Source organism: Stegodyphus dumicola, chromosome 3 (genome assembly GCF_044657685.1).
Source record: "Stegodyphus dumicola isolate Sdum_Otavi_A_Nest chromosome 3, ASM4465768v1".
Taxonomy (NCBI): domain Eukaryota; kingdom Metazoa; phylum Arthropoda; class Arachnida; order Araneae; family Eresidae; genus Stegodyphus; species Stegodyphus dumicola.
The window spans coordinates 162,803,787-162,818,292 of NC_140770.1; the positions used below are offsets into that span (position 1 = coordinate 162,803,787).

The 14,506-nt window shown below is 30.7% G+C and overlaps 2 long non-coding RNA genes across 2 annotated transcripts in view; one reads left to right on the plus strand and one right to left on the minus strand.

Annotated features, from left to right (window-relative positions):
• Positions 1-14,506, plus strand: part of LOC146998176 (uncharacterized) — a 970,620-nt gene that overhangs the window by 409,614 nt on the left and 546,500 nt on the right. The gene's annotated exons all lie outside the window — the stretch shown is intronic.
• Positions 9,035-12,286, minus strand: LOC146998177 (uncharacterized). The gene is made up of 2 exons (XR_015040029.1): positions 12,200-12,286; positions 9,035-9,176 (listed from the first exon to the last, which is right to left on the minus strand). It is a non-coding gene; the product is annotated as an uncharacterized LOC146998177 (long non-coding RNA).

Genomic DNA, 14,506 nt, shown 5'->3' on the forward strand with positions numbered 1-14,506 from the left:
ATCTCACATAAACTACGCTACAAAAATCTAATTTTTTCAGTAATTATCTACATTAATTTCAAGTTAAATCTTAATTTGGAATATACAAGTTTAAATGCAGGAATTATTTTAATTCGTACGAATAGCTTACTCAGAAATTATGTAAAACCGCAGTGCTTTACTTCGCTAGTGTATTCTCATTAGAATTGATAAATTTAACCCTTGAGATTGCGTTTTCTGTATTTTCGCCTTCGGGTGAGCGAAATTTAGAAAAGGCAAATTAATTGACATAATTACTGCGAATGGCCTTAGGGCATAAAATTGTACTATCTGGTAAAAATTCTATGTAATTGTATGCCAGTATTGAAAGAACCGATCAATCTGATAAGAAATGGCTGCCACTTGTTTTGAAAATGAGGCGTAAAAGGTTACCAGTAAGGATATTTCGTTTGTACCATTATTGGCGACTTTATCGCTTGCGCCGGCAAAATGGAAAAGTACCCGACATTTTTTAAATGATTTCTGATACATGTGCTCTGCTAAGCAATAAACACCGTAAATTTCACATATCTGCTTGTAAGTCGCAGCAGCTTTTTTGCTCTTATGTAAATTAAGAAGGTAAAATATGTAGAAAATATTTGTTTTTCCACCCCATGTTAAAAACGACCGTAAACTAACAGTTTTAAACAAAAGTATACGGAATGCGTTTCTATAGCAACCTAAAGTGTTAACTGCCAAATCTCAAAAGAGAAAGAAATGTAAGATTGACACAAGAAGACTAATATAAACATAACGCTATTTAATTGTGCAAAATTAATTATTATAGTCTTGCCAATATAATCTCGAAATTTAAATAACTATAACATTCAACAAATGTATTCGCGTGCCGCATAAAATTGCTTTGAGATCCGCATACAGCCGGTGGACCCCAGTTTGACACTTCTACTATAGAGCATAATATTCACTGCACCTAATAATAGATACATTAAATAACTGCATTAAAAAACTGTACAACAAATAGTAACAGAAAAGGCAATTCACATTTTAATGCGCGTAATATAACAATTTCATGTTTTGAAGCATAAATTCGTAAGAATTTCTTTAAATTTTGAGTTAAACCTTTCAAATAATTCCTTACACTACTTTCAATAAAGTCAAAATGATTAACTTAGAAATTTAAACAATACCTGAAAGAATAAAATACTTATTGTAATATTTAAATTTCTATACCAAACGTGTAATTCAAATAAAAGCGCTTATGGGAACAAATAATTACTTTTCTTTCATGATTTATCTTTTTGAATGCGATCTAAAATTCTCATCTGTTGCCATAAAAATAAATTAATAATTTTTTCCATAAAGGATGAAAAGGTTTCCTGCTTTTAATCGTTTCCGTTATAAATAAAGACGCAGTGCGAACGTCTCTCATGCAGATGTTGCCATTTTTGCGAAATTAAAGTTAAGGAAATAATGAGAAAAGCTTTTGGGATATCTTTTCAGAGCTTTGTTTAAATCAACGAAGCACTTCAATTAATGAAATGCGATCTTCGACTTTCCTTAGTAATTAAATGCAGGAAATGTTTCGTTGTTCAACAAAACATTCTTACTCAAGTAATAATGTATTTTCCATATTTTTATTTGAGACATAATTTGGAACACAGGTGAAGGTTTTAATTTTAATGCTTTGTTTAATTTTAAGTCTTAGAATTGTTTGTTATAAAGCTTTAAAAATGTATATTTTTACATGTATAAACTTATATATATATAATATTGTAGCGAATTTATGTATATATATTGTTATATATTGTTACGAATTTATATATATATATATGTTGTTACAGATTGTTACGAATTTATATATATATATATGTTGTTACAGATTGTTACGAATTTTGTACATATTTTAATTTGAGTGCCGTTATATTGTAGGGTATTTCTCCCACCTTCCTAGCGTGCCTTCATGGTGTAGTGGTTATGCACGCTGGGCCGGTATCTCAGATGTCCGTGGTTCGATTCCCGACGAAGGCGTTCACTAATTTTTCAATCTCTCTTGCTTCCAAAAAGTCCTAATGTCTCTACAGTGGCGCCCGAACTAAAAGGGTGGTGGATGATGATTTCTATCATCATCCGTAGTTCCGTAGTAGTATCTCCGTAGTTTGGCGAAATGTCGCCAAGAAGACAATGGTTTTGACGACTTATTTTGTCGCCACATTTGACAAGAAACCACCAAAATTCGCCAAAGTTGGCGACTATTTGGAAAATTTTGGTTCGGTCCCTGTATCATCGCAATAGGTATTGTAATTGAATAAATGCATTTGATCACTGTATTAGCTGCAACCATAACTCGACCCTAATATTTATTTCGACTAATTTAGAGAAGCAGAAAGTATTAGAAATATCTCGGCAGCCGATAACGCCGGAGGACAGCATTTGTTCTCAGTTATTGTTGTTGCAAGTTGTTAGTTCAGCGTGAACTGAACTCTCCGGGTTAGATTTCCCTTTAGGTTCGCTTTACATTTCGTTGTGCTTAGCGTTCTTATTAGTTTGAAGAGTAACTGGCAACTGTACTCTGTGATACTACGAGTATTTCTGTGGAAACTTATAGAACTTTGAAATGTTTCATTTTTATAAAAAGAATAAATTTTATTAACCTATCATCGGATCTGCGTGCACTCAATCTATTACGAACCCATTCGCACGCAGCAATATATATAAAATACAAATACAGTGTAATGCACGAAATGCCATATCCTTCTTTTCTTTAGGATATTTATTTATCCTCGAAATTATACAAAATGAATGCGTGGTTAACTTGTAAGGTCATTAGGTTTATCAATGCAGGAGAGAGGAAAATATGTAGTGCCCTTTACAGAATTCGATCTTCGGATTACGCGTCGGATGTGCTTCCAATTACACCACGAAGTCAAGCGGAAAGAAGGAGAAAATATTTTATAATCTATATGAGCTTTCGAAACAAATTTAGTGTAGAATGCGCTCACCATTTTGTTTTGCAACGTCTTGCGATCCAACCTCCTCATTTGCTCAACTCTTTAACACACACGTCTTTCGACTTTGCACAACACAACTGCACGATATGAGTTCTGGTACATTTGAGGCTTCCTTGCAAATATTTCGCTTTAAAATAGCCCATCGAAAGAAACACATGGATTGATATCCGGGGTATGTGGATGCCTCTGTGTTTATTAGCAGATATGCGTTTCTGATTACGTAATATTTAAGTTAGTTTTAATGCAGTGTTGTGTGAGAACAAAAAATAAAAATGACTATGTCTTCGTTTGACCAGTATATTTGGGTATTTTTGTTTTAATAATTTACTTAAAAAGTAAAAAGGGAACTCAAGCATTCAAAATATGGAAATTAGTAAATAGTAATGTTACGTATAGCAATTGATGAAATTTTACACTTATCCTGTTGAGAAATAAAAATTCATTATTTAATAAACATCTTTTATTAAGATGCATTAGTATATTTTCATGAAAAATTATAATATGAAGAAATTAGAAAGAGGAAGCCACGTAAGTTTAAAATTCTGTTCGTTTTTTACCAAGATATTTTGTAAGACGATATTTTAAAATTGGAAGTTTCTTGCACGATAATTTAGGACTGCGATGTTTTCTCCTTGCTTCATTTATCGTTTTTACGAAAATATTTTGTAAGACGATATTTTAAAATTGTAAGTTTCATTCACGATATTTTAGAACTGCAATGTTTTCTCCTTGCCTTCATTTCTGCTTCGATGTTTCAGAACTGTAATGTTTTCTCTTTGCTTTCTTTTACTTCTCTGTTTTTTGTACTCCGTTTTACCCTTGCATTGTTTTCCAAGCAACATTTTCGTCCGCAATATTTCGCCTCTAACCGTTTAATATATTTGTATTGTGATGTTATGTATAGTATCTGTACGGCATGGGGATTTTCAAAGCATACGTTGAGCCGAAAGTTCCCTCGTGTGACTTGGTGTAGGAGAAGATGGATGGGAGACCCTTGGACCCGTGCCGAAACGAGCAAAGTAATACCGCCACCTATGTGGTGCTCAAGGCTCATGACAACGACAGACAAAACCTTTTGCTCCTTGCCACATAAAAATTTGTGGGATTGTTCTGATTAAATCAGACAAGTGAGATCAGCAAAATTAACACATTCTGTCGTCTTGCAGCGTTTTTGAAAACATGTGTCTTTTAATACGTCAGTAAGAAAGTATATGCTACCCAGACGAGATAGTGATTAGTGACTCTGACTGTCTTAAAGAAGGACCCCGGAGAACGCATGGCTATTTGTAAATGTATAGTGTCTTTGCGGCATGGAGACACTCTAGATATATGGCGATCCGAAAATGCTCTCGTGCAGTTTGGTGGGACAGAAGAAAGCTGGAAGTATTTTGGACCATTCCTCGGTGGAAGTTGAAGTCAACCATTCTTCCATGAAATATGGACTCAATAACAAACAAAAGAGTGTATGTGTTTTAGTTAAAGTTAAAAAGTTAAGTTTATTTCATGTTAAAGTTATGTTTAAGTTCAGTTATGTTAGAGTGTAGTTTAAGTTTAGTTATTTTACAGTGTATATGTTTAAGTTGTTATGTTAGAGTGTGTATATTTTAGTTTCTCCAGAAAACAGCTCTTGAATTTTATCACTTTATTTGCGCAGATTTAAATATGGCCGAAGAAAAGCCGAAACTCATACAGATACAAACCAGTTTCCAATTTTCGACATAATGATAAGCAAATGAACTGCTCAAGCAGTTTTGCTTCATTCACTTATTACGTTCTCTCTAAATACGTTTTGGAACTTGAATCAGTGAAATGGCAACAATTATCTTTCCTCGGCATATTTTAAATTCACTTCTTTCTTACTGAAAAATGGATCCCTAGGGAACGACGTCGACGATAAGTTAACTTCTTCATTTTCCTCGTCAGTTTCCTGAAGATTTTAAAAAGCGTATTTGATAAATTTTAATACCTTCAATGTTTCATATCACGCTAAACGTCACTCAGGTTACTTTTCACTTTCAATCCTAAAATAAACATGCGCGTAACTTTAATAAACACGATGCAACGGACTTTCTGGAGTAAAATGAAAGATGATCAAATCCATCGTCTCTTTTAATTTAAAAGGGGTGAAATCCTTTTGTTAAATATGAATGCATTTCTCTTCTGGACTACAAAATTTATAGAGACCATATAATTGCTTTTCAAGGTTTCATCATAAATTACCCCAGTGTTTAACTTCGATATATTTCGCTAATGACTTTTTAAGATATATGAAACATACAGACCATCACTAACTACAAAAGTAGTAGAAATGTGTTTCGAGCGCCTTGAATTATATAACTCATTCTGATGCAATTACAGAAATAAATAATATTACTTAATTTAATTTATTTTCATGCGCATTTGCTCGACCTTAAATTAACGCAGGCAAACCGTTTCAAGTTACGTGTTGCTGAATGAAACGGCAATGTGTTAGTATAAAGAATAATACAATGAGTTTGTTTCTGATAATCTTTCTCTGAATGTGTTCATATCCTCATAAAATTTTAAGCAATAACGACATACGCAAAGAACATAGTTTTGAAAGAGCATAGTTTGAAAGTTTTCAGTTTTGAAAATTAAAACACAAATTTTTCGATTCTGAATCTAGCAGAACTTCTATTTTTAGTTTTATGCTACAGACTGGTTTATGACATTACGGCAAAGGCTAACGGAAGGAAAATAATTTACAAGAAACAAAACCGGAAAAAAATCTGAAAAATTTCAGATTTTATGTTACTACCAAAGGGCGTTTTTTAACGTTTTGTGTGTTACCTTTACTTATTAAATACCATTTTCTTCGAACTTAAACCATAAAATTCAATTCAACAACAATATCGCAAACTAATTTTAAAAAGAGCATATTTTTATTTTTAGAATTTCCGATACACGGTGTCGCGCGCTGGAGATAAAAATGTTTTTTTCCCATACAGTGTTGCCGTTGCTCTCTTTGAAATCGTTAAGTTTCTGAATCACAAATGCATTAAAGGTTTACAAAATACGAAATGCACAATAAAACAAATTCCAAATTCGACTGGAGGGCTGTGTAATTCAAAATTTGATGTCTCTGGGTACCGTTGTCTTTCTACAATACGAGAACCATACATGCATTCTTGCAGATAATTCATTACTTAATTTTTTTTAATATAATGCAGGACTATATCTTGTGACAATAATAATATATCTTGTGACAATAATATGAAAAGTGAAACGCCTTCTGATAGTGAACGACACTAAGCGCCAAAAAGAAATTAATAGCCCCTTTGGGAAAATTTCTCGTTTGGGCTAAAAATAACGTACCGTCTAAAGCAGGCTTTCTTAAACGTTTTTCAGTCGCGACCCACATAGCACAAAAACATCCTTGGGATATCCCAAGGATGTTGCTCGCGGGATATGCGCACATCCTCAGGACATCCCGGAATATCCCGCGAACCTCCAAAACACCTCCTCCCGAGTGCTTAATGTCACATCCCGGGATATCCACAGGACATCCTAACCAAGTCCCATCGACAGCGTGCGCGATGTTATTAGGATATGAACTCCTACTTACATCCTCAGGACATCCCACAAACCTCCTAAGAACATCCCATTATATCCTAAAAACATCCTATCTATGTCCCATCGACAGCATATGGGATGTTATTAGGATTTAAAGTCCTACTTACTACATCCTCAGGACATCCCGTAATATCCCAATTTCCTCCTAAACTCATCCTCCTGAGCGCTTAATGTCACATCCCAGTATATCCTTAGGACATCCTATCTACGTCCCACCGACAGCGTATGGGATGTTATCAGGATTTGAAACACTAGTTACAATATCCCTTTAACCTCTTAAATACATACACTCAACTGCTTAGTGTCACATCCCAGTATATATACAGAGGAAAATTCCAGTGAAAGTATGTGAAGGTGTGATGATCTAAAATCTACTTTTTTTTTACACAGATAGTCTCAAATCGTTCTCCTATGGTTACTATGGAAAAATCAGAAATGTTGAAAATATTTATACAACTTATTTTGTTTTTAAATCTGAATTTGTGAATATATTAAAACTGAGCAAGGAAATTAAAATGAATTATTAATACAAAATATTAAAACTGAAAATTTTCCTTTTATTTTTAAGATATTAAAAATCTTTTGATCATTTTTAAACATCCAATAGCCCCCAAATTGAATTATTCATAATTAAATTATTTTACAAAATCAGTTTCTAATTTCAGTTAATTTGTATTAAAAATTGAATAATAAAATTACCCATTTAATAATCTTTACATAAATGAATCATCTTTCTTTAAAACATGTAAGGAATTTATAGTGTTTTGATGACACTGTTGGGAAATTGTTAAAAGGAATAAATTGTATTTTTAAAACTAAATCAATTCCTAGCCTCAGAATAAATAAATATGTTTTCGTAACATGAGAATGCTGCAGGCTTTTTTATATATTTAATATTTAGTTGTAAAAATTTGACATTATGTTAACAATTCTTTATATCATTCAAAAGGTAACACAAGAAGCTCTTCTAAAATTCTATCTTTCTGCTCACACAATTAAAAAAAAAAAAAATATGAAAGGCCTCAGATTTTAGCAGTCACTCAAAGAGGCTAAAAGTTTATGAATGCATAGATTATCAATACAGATGGGGCAGTGGAAATAGCAAAACATTTTATAAGATACTGACACCAGAAAGTTATATACCTTTTATATATTTGAAAAATGAAGAAATATTAAAATGTTTTCAATTAGATATATCATGAATTAAATGCATTTTAAATCAATCAGATTAAAAATTAAAAAAAGCATTGTTAAGAACTGTGTGTAACGCTTTTAAATAGCTTGGCTTGTTAGTCAATAATATATTAGATTTTAAAGGTAAATATGTTAAATTTTGCCAAATGGCAAGACTTGAATGAAAAGCGAAACAAGTTTACGACTGACGATATGAAGTCACATTTCAAAACTAATAGCCCTTTTAGATTAAAAAAAAATGCATAAGTTCTGAAAATAATTTGCAATGGTTCATTGGTATTATTTTACGCAAAATTCAGTAAAATGAAATTTACCCATTGAAATCAGCACCAAATTAAACTTTGTAAATTCTAGTGCATGTTAAAGGTTGTCTCATCCAGAATTTTATTACTAACCATTCATTTCAGAGCAAAATAAAACAGTAATTGCCATTTATATGACAATCAATATCAAAAATTTAAATCTGCATTTTACGCAACATAGAAAAACTTCAAAAGATCTACTGTTTACCATGCAATTAAGGCATTTTATTCTGCTATCAACTCTACCAATTATTAATTCCATTAAGTATATTCAGTTTACTCTTTCTGCTCAATATATGCAATGTAAAATTTTCCATAAATTTATTAATTCATTTTATTTTGAGGTGAGCTCTTATTCAACTCTCAATGTCAACGAGAATGTTTAGTTCATTTTTTATTCAGTCTCAAAAGAGAAATCAAAATATGTGGATTTATGTACGTGTATTTATGAATCAAAATACATGAGAAATCACAGAGAGAAAAGCACTGCTACCTTAAACTGTGATTATATATAACAAATGCAGTGAATTATAGTTAAAAAATAGTGAAAATATTTATATTTCTGAACTATTTCATATATAACATTTTCAGTTTTGCATATGTGGCAATTTAAGAACTTTTTTACGTATACCAATTTTTTTAAATATCTGCAAATTTTTGTATCTTCAAGGAAAGCTTATTCTTTCACCTTTAGTATATAAGTAATGGTAATTTACCAGATAAAATTACTTAATGGGGAATACAGAAAAATATCTAACCACTTACTTTTGTGATTTCATCTGCAAAGAGACTAAAAAAGTAGTTCAGCTAAATCTGCTATAATAAATATTTATAATAATTCTAAATTACGCAATATCTATTAATATGACAAATTTTTGTAAAGCTATTTATTTGGATGAAAAATAAACACATTCAGAAATTTATGGCACTATATTATGATTAACAGAGGAAAAACACTTTTCAAAATTCAAAATAGTTTTTATTAATCCAATTTATCACATTTTATTTGAATTCATGAAAAACAATCTTATATCCATGTATTTTTATGTATATAAGAACTCTTGATAAATTGGATCTCTGTCATTGCCTTTCACAGCACCTAAAATAAAAAAACACTCACAATTACTATATGTGAATATAATTCATAATTAAATTTAAACAAATGACTATTAGAATGCAAATTAAAGGAAGCATTTAAAATATTTTAACATTTAGTACCTAAAAACAGAGTAGCAATTATTTGATTTTTCGATTATAGTAAAATAAACATGGGGGATGCCTTTTAAAATTTTTTATGTCAGAAAATAAACTCAAACCACCAGCTGAACATATGAGCAGTTTTATCACTCAGCCACTGGTAGGTAACCTGGATATTGAATCAACATATAAAGTTGCCAAGATAAAGAGAGAAACAAAATTATGATAATCACATCTTACCTATTCATAAAACTATTTTAAATTTAATGTGTAGGCAAGTCCAAAAAGAGTGAGAATGAATTTATTTTGCAACACAAAGTAAAGTCTTGCAGGAGCAAAAAAAACTTGTCTCATGAGATTGGCAAGTAAAAAATAATTAACTACATCTGGTAACATTTATCTGACAACACATAAGTAATTGTTAGCTACGTGCAGAAAATAAAATCTGATTAGGGGTGCAGCTAAAGGGGGGGCATCTGTCCCCGGGTGCAGAATCCAAGGGGCGCCAAACTGATGTTAGAACATTTTAGAATTAAATGTTTTCCATCCTTGGCAAGCAGTAGGGGCCGCGAAATCTTCAGCTGTCCCTGAGCGCTGAAAACCCTAGCTATGACTCTGAATCTGATCATGTTAATGTAATTTTAAACTTTTGAATTTAACCGCAAAAATTTACCAAAGAAGTACTTGTAACAGTAGTAAATGAAGATGTGGCTAATCTTTACTGTATGGTACACCTTGGTTTCTGTCTGAAAAAAAATCGCAAAGTGGTATTGGTTGTTTGTGAAATGTGGAAGGCCATTGTGTCAAATAAGTTTTTCGGTAACCCTAATGTTGATTATGTTGGCGAAAGTAGCCTTTGAGAGGAGTTATTTCTGCAAATATTGCCAACGTGCTGTGATAAATTTAGTTTTGGGCTACTTTTTTTAATAGTAAACCTTTTGTACGGTCCCAGGTTTTTGGTTATTACCATTCTTTTCAATTGCTGTGTTTGGTTCCACGGAAGTGGTATGGTCTTGTATTTTGAACATGCTATTTATTATTTTGGTGTGGGTACCATTGTTTGAGTATGTCTGAGGTGACTAAGAGACGAAAAGTTTAATTGAATTGCTTACCTGGAGGATGGATGCCTAAACATATGCATGTGAAAAAAAAGGTATGTTAAAAAAATGACGTTTCATTTATTTTTTTGTCTCTGTGTGTTAATTTTTGTTAGAAGATTTGTTGTTTAATGTTTTTATGTTAGGAAATATGTATTTTTGGTAACTTATTCCTCTCTGTTTGTGTATTTTTGGTTGTCTGTGTGTTAAGACAGTGGCAAATTTTTTCTGGTAACTATGATATTTTTAACTTCTGATTTTCTTAAAGTGAAAATAGATCAATGTGTACATGGACAAAGTTAAAGCAGTGCACAATGCCCAATTTGTGCAGTTCTCTGTTTTAATAGGTCGATCTGTACATGGACACAGAGTTTGTGTATGTCTGACTTCTTATTTTGGTTTTGTGTAGCGGCCACCTTGAAATTGGTGCCGATCCTCTCAGGTGACGATCTTGATATAAAAAAAAGAAACGATTCGCCAAGCGTTACAATAGAGTAAATTTTTACCAAAGATGTTCTACCATAATCACCATTTCAGTGGTTTAAACACTAGTGGAGCAGTATGCAGAGATGAAGATTTGAGTTTTGTTTACACAGCATGATGGTTTAGGCACTCCAGCCATTACAGTGAACAAAATTATAATAAACATAGCAACAATAATTGTCTATAAATACTGATGTATAACACTGCATTAACTAATATATTTCTTATGCTAGTATATACAGAATCCTTAATCGAAGGGAAAATCAGAAGACTGTGCATGCATTTTCCTTTAACTGAAACATGGATTTGACCACACAAATCTCAGTCTTACGGGACATGCCACACCTCTAACAAATAAAAACAACACAAGCACTTTTTACTGCAGACAGACAGTAAAAAGTGCTTGTGTTGTTTTTATTTGTTAGAGGTATGAAATAAATATACTTCTAGATTTTAATTTTTTCTTTTCTTGTTTTACATTTGGATTACCTATCAAAAAATAAGGAATTTTGATATTATTAGAATATCGGAGTTAAAATAACAATTATTGGACATGTTAAAGTAATGAAAATTTTAAATTAGGTTAAAAAGTAACCCTTAATGGGGCATATTTTTGAATTAAACTCTATCGACATTAAAAACAACAAAACGTCCCTCTTTATTAAGGACTTTAATTAACTAATTTTAAATACGGAGCTATGAATGAATTTTTTCCCTTGCATGTTATAATAACTGAAACAAAATTACTCCGATACAGTCAAAATTCCTAAATGCAAGTACATAAAATTTACTTTAGCAATTTAAAGAGATGAGACACACTGAACACATGAATAAATTTCTATCAAAGAATAATTTATTAAATTTGGCCTGTTCCATAGTAAACTTTAACCATTAGATTACATTATTACACCATGTTATCAGTTTGAAAAGCAAGTCATATGCCAGATCTTGGATGTAAAAGAAATGCACAAAATAAATATAGAGATTATTAAAAATAATATACAGATTATTGAAAAATGATGTATACCAATGTTTATAGATATGATTAAATGTAACAGAAAATTTACTGTCACAATCACATTAAGTGAAATATATTATTTTAACATTTTACAATATTTAAGGTATGGCATTAAATGCAACATTATAACATTATGTGCCTGGATATAAGTTAGTAAATTTAAAAAAATAAATAAATAAATAAAAATTATTAAAGAATGAATGTCATGAAAAATTTCAAAAACAAGCAGAATTTAATTTAGAAGACCTTTAAACACTTATGATAAATAAATTTGAGAATTCTTCACCCAAAATTAAATTATAATTAACTAAAACCAGTTTGACTGACCTTCTACAAAATCCTTCAGCTGCAATTTTTTCTAGCTTGAAAACCAAATTCTTCTCCACATGGTAATAACATCTTAACCAGTTGAAAGTTTGATAACACAGTAATAGAATTAATAGAATAGAAAAATTAACACAAAAGTATAGAACATCATTTAAACTTAACATTATTACAAATTTTGGTGCTTTCTGATTATCTGCAAAGCTGTGAAAATTGGCAAAATGGTTAGTTTATGGTTCATATCTACTGCTCTGTTCACAAGCAGTAATTCAAATAAGCACTTTATAAGAAACAAGAAATTTTAGGATGCACACACACAAAAATATATACATTGGGTCAATATTCACATATTTTTCATCCAATGGAATACTATTCAGAAATAAAGATTAAATATAAAGCATGTAAATACATGTGTGTGGTATGCATATCCATAGTTTGCTATTATCGTGTGCATACTCTTGCTGTTTTAGCATAAGTTGAAGCTATGAGGGCAGATGATAAGAAAGTATCAGAATTTTTCATGTATAAGAAAAGATTGCCCTGACAATAGTATCTCAATTGTTTAGCACTGACATTTACATAGCGCATTAGAAATATATAGTAATATATGTATAATAAAAAGATAATTGCATATTATTAATTCATTTTTTTAAATGCCAAACTTAAACAATTCTTTCACATATAATTAAACAGAATTCTTTCACATGAACATCTAAAATCCATTTTTAACTAAAGAATAAATAATAAAACCATGTAAATTTCTTATCAAGCCCATCATTTCTGAAATGTCTACTTCTGAAAGTTCCCAGCATTTCTCAATATATTATTAAATTACTAAACTAAGCATCAATGATCGTCATGTCCACTAATGTGGCAATATCTTTCACACTTCTTTGTTACCACAAGTAACAAGTAGGCTTCAATAAATCTTTAACTGTTACATGCTACTTTTGTCTAAAATTTGTACAAATAATAAAATTAAATGAGCTCAAAGAAATAATTTTGTATGAAAATTTGTATGTTATATATTGGCCTGATTAATGATTCAGGAAATAATTCGGGTTTTCAAAGTGCTTCCAATAATTCAAATTTCAGCTTGTGTCAAAATAAAATCTATAACACAAAGATAAGCAAATTTCCTTATGAACAATGCATTTTAACATTATTCAATCACTGGCAATCACACAGTACTGATTGCTTCAATAAACATTACTGTAACTGTGTTATTTAAAAGACTGTAATGTTTTAATTATTTTCTTAATTAAACATTACAGTCTTTTCCTCCTTCTAACACCAAAAGAAAACCCAGATAAGAAATATAAAAATATCAGTAAAAATAAATTATATTATTGAATGACACTTTACATTAATTACACTTATGCATATATTATTTTATTATAAATTATTTCAAAATCAAAGAAGAGAAGAGGGAGAAACTTTAATATTGACATTTCTAAAATGATATAAACATTAATCATTTAGTACAGTTTGTTATTTCAGGCAAAAAGAATTCACTTTTCTGGATAGCATTTATATTTCCATCTCACTTTCAATGAAACATTAAGAGAAATGCATATAATTTAAACACCAGTTTATTTTATTTATCAGACAGATTATGTCAACTCGAAAAAACCTATCAGTAAAATTCGGTAGTTAATTCTGAATAATTCTGAATGTTAGGCAACTTGCAAGATTCAACAAAAATTATCAATACTTTTATTATAATGACAATACTACAGTAACATGAACATAAAATTAAACTGCATATAACTATAAAATAAGCCAGCATATAATAATGGTGCATTGGTTTCTAAAACAATGGGCTCGATGAAAAAATACATGTATTATGGTAGCTATTCATATTCTTCAGCTTTCCTAATATTCTCATGTTCACTTTACATAACTAAAGTATCTAAAATACAATAAAAATGCACACAATATTTATGAGAAAATGTTAAAAGCAATCATAAGCATTTGATTGAATGACCATATTTTGTCTTCCTGCAAGTCGAATCTTAAAATGATATGCAGTTTGAAAAATGCTTAATCCTTTTATAAAATATTCAAAAAAGTTTAAAAAAAGGTACTGTTCTGTTATCAGGACCGGGTTCAGAATTGTATTTATGTATGCTTGTATATTTGTATGTTTGTGTGTCTACATATACGCATCTATGCACATACTTACGAACACAGGTTCATACATTTCCGATTCTGGTCCCAATAACAGAACAGTACCCCAAAAAAAAACTTGAATTACAAACTAGATTAAGATAATGTTTCAACCATACATATTTTGGACAAAACAATGCA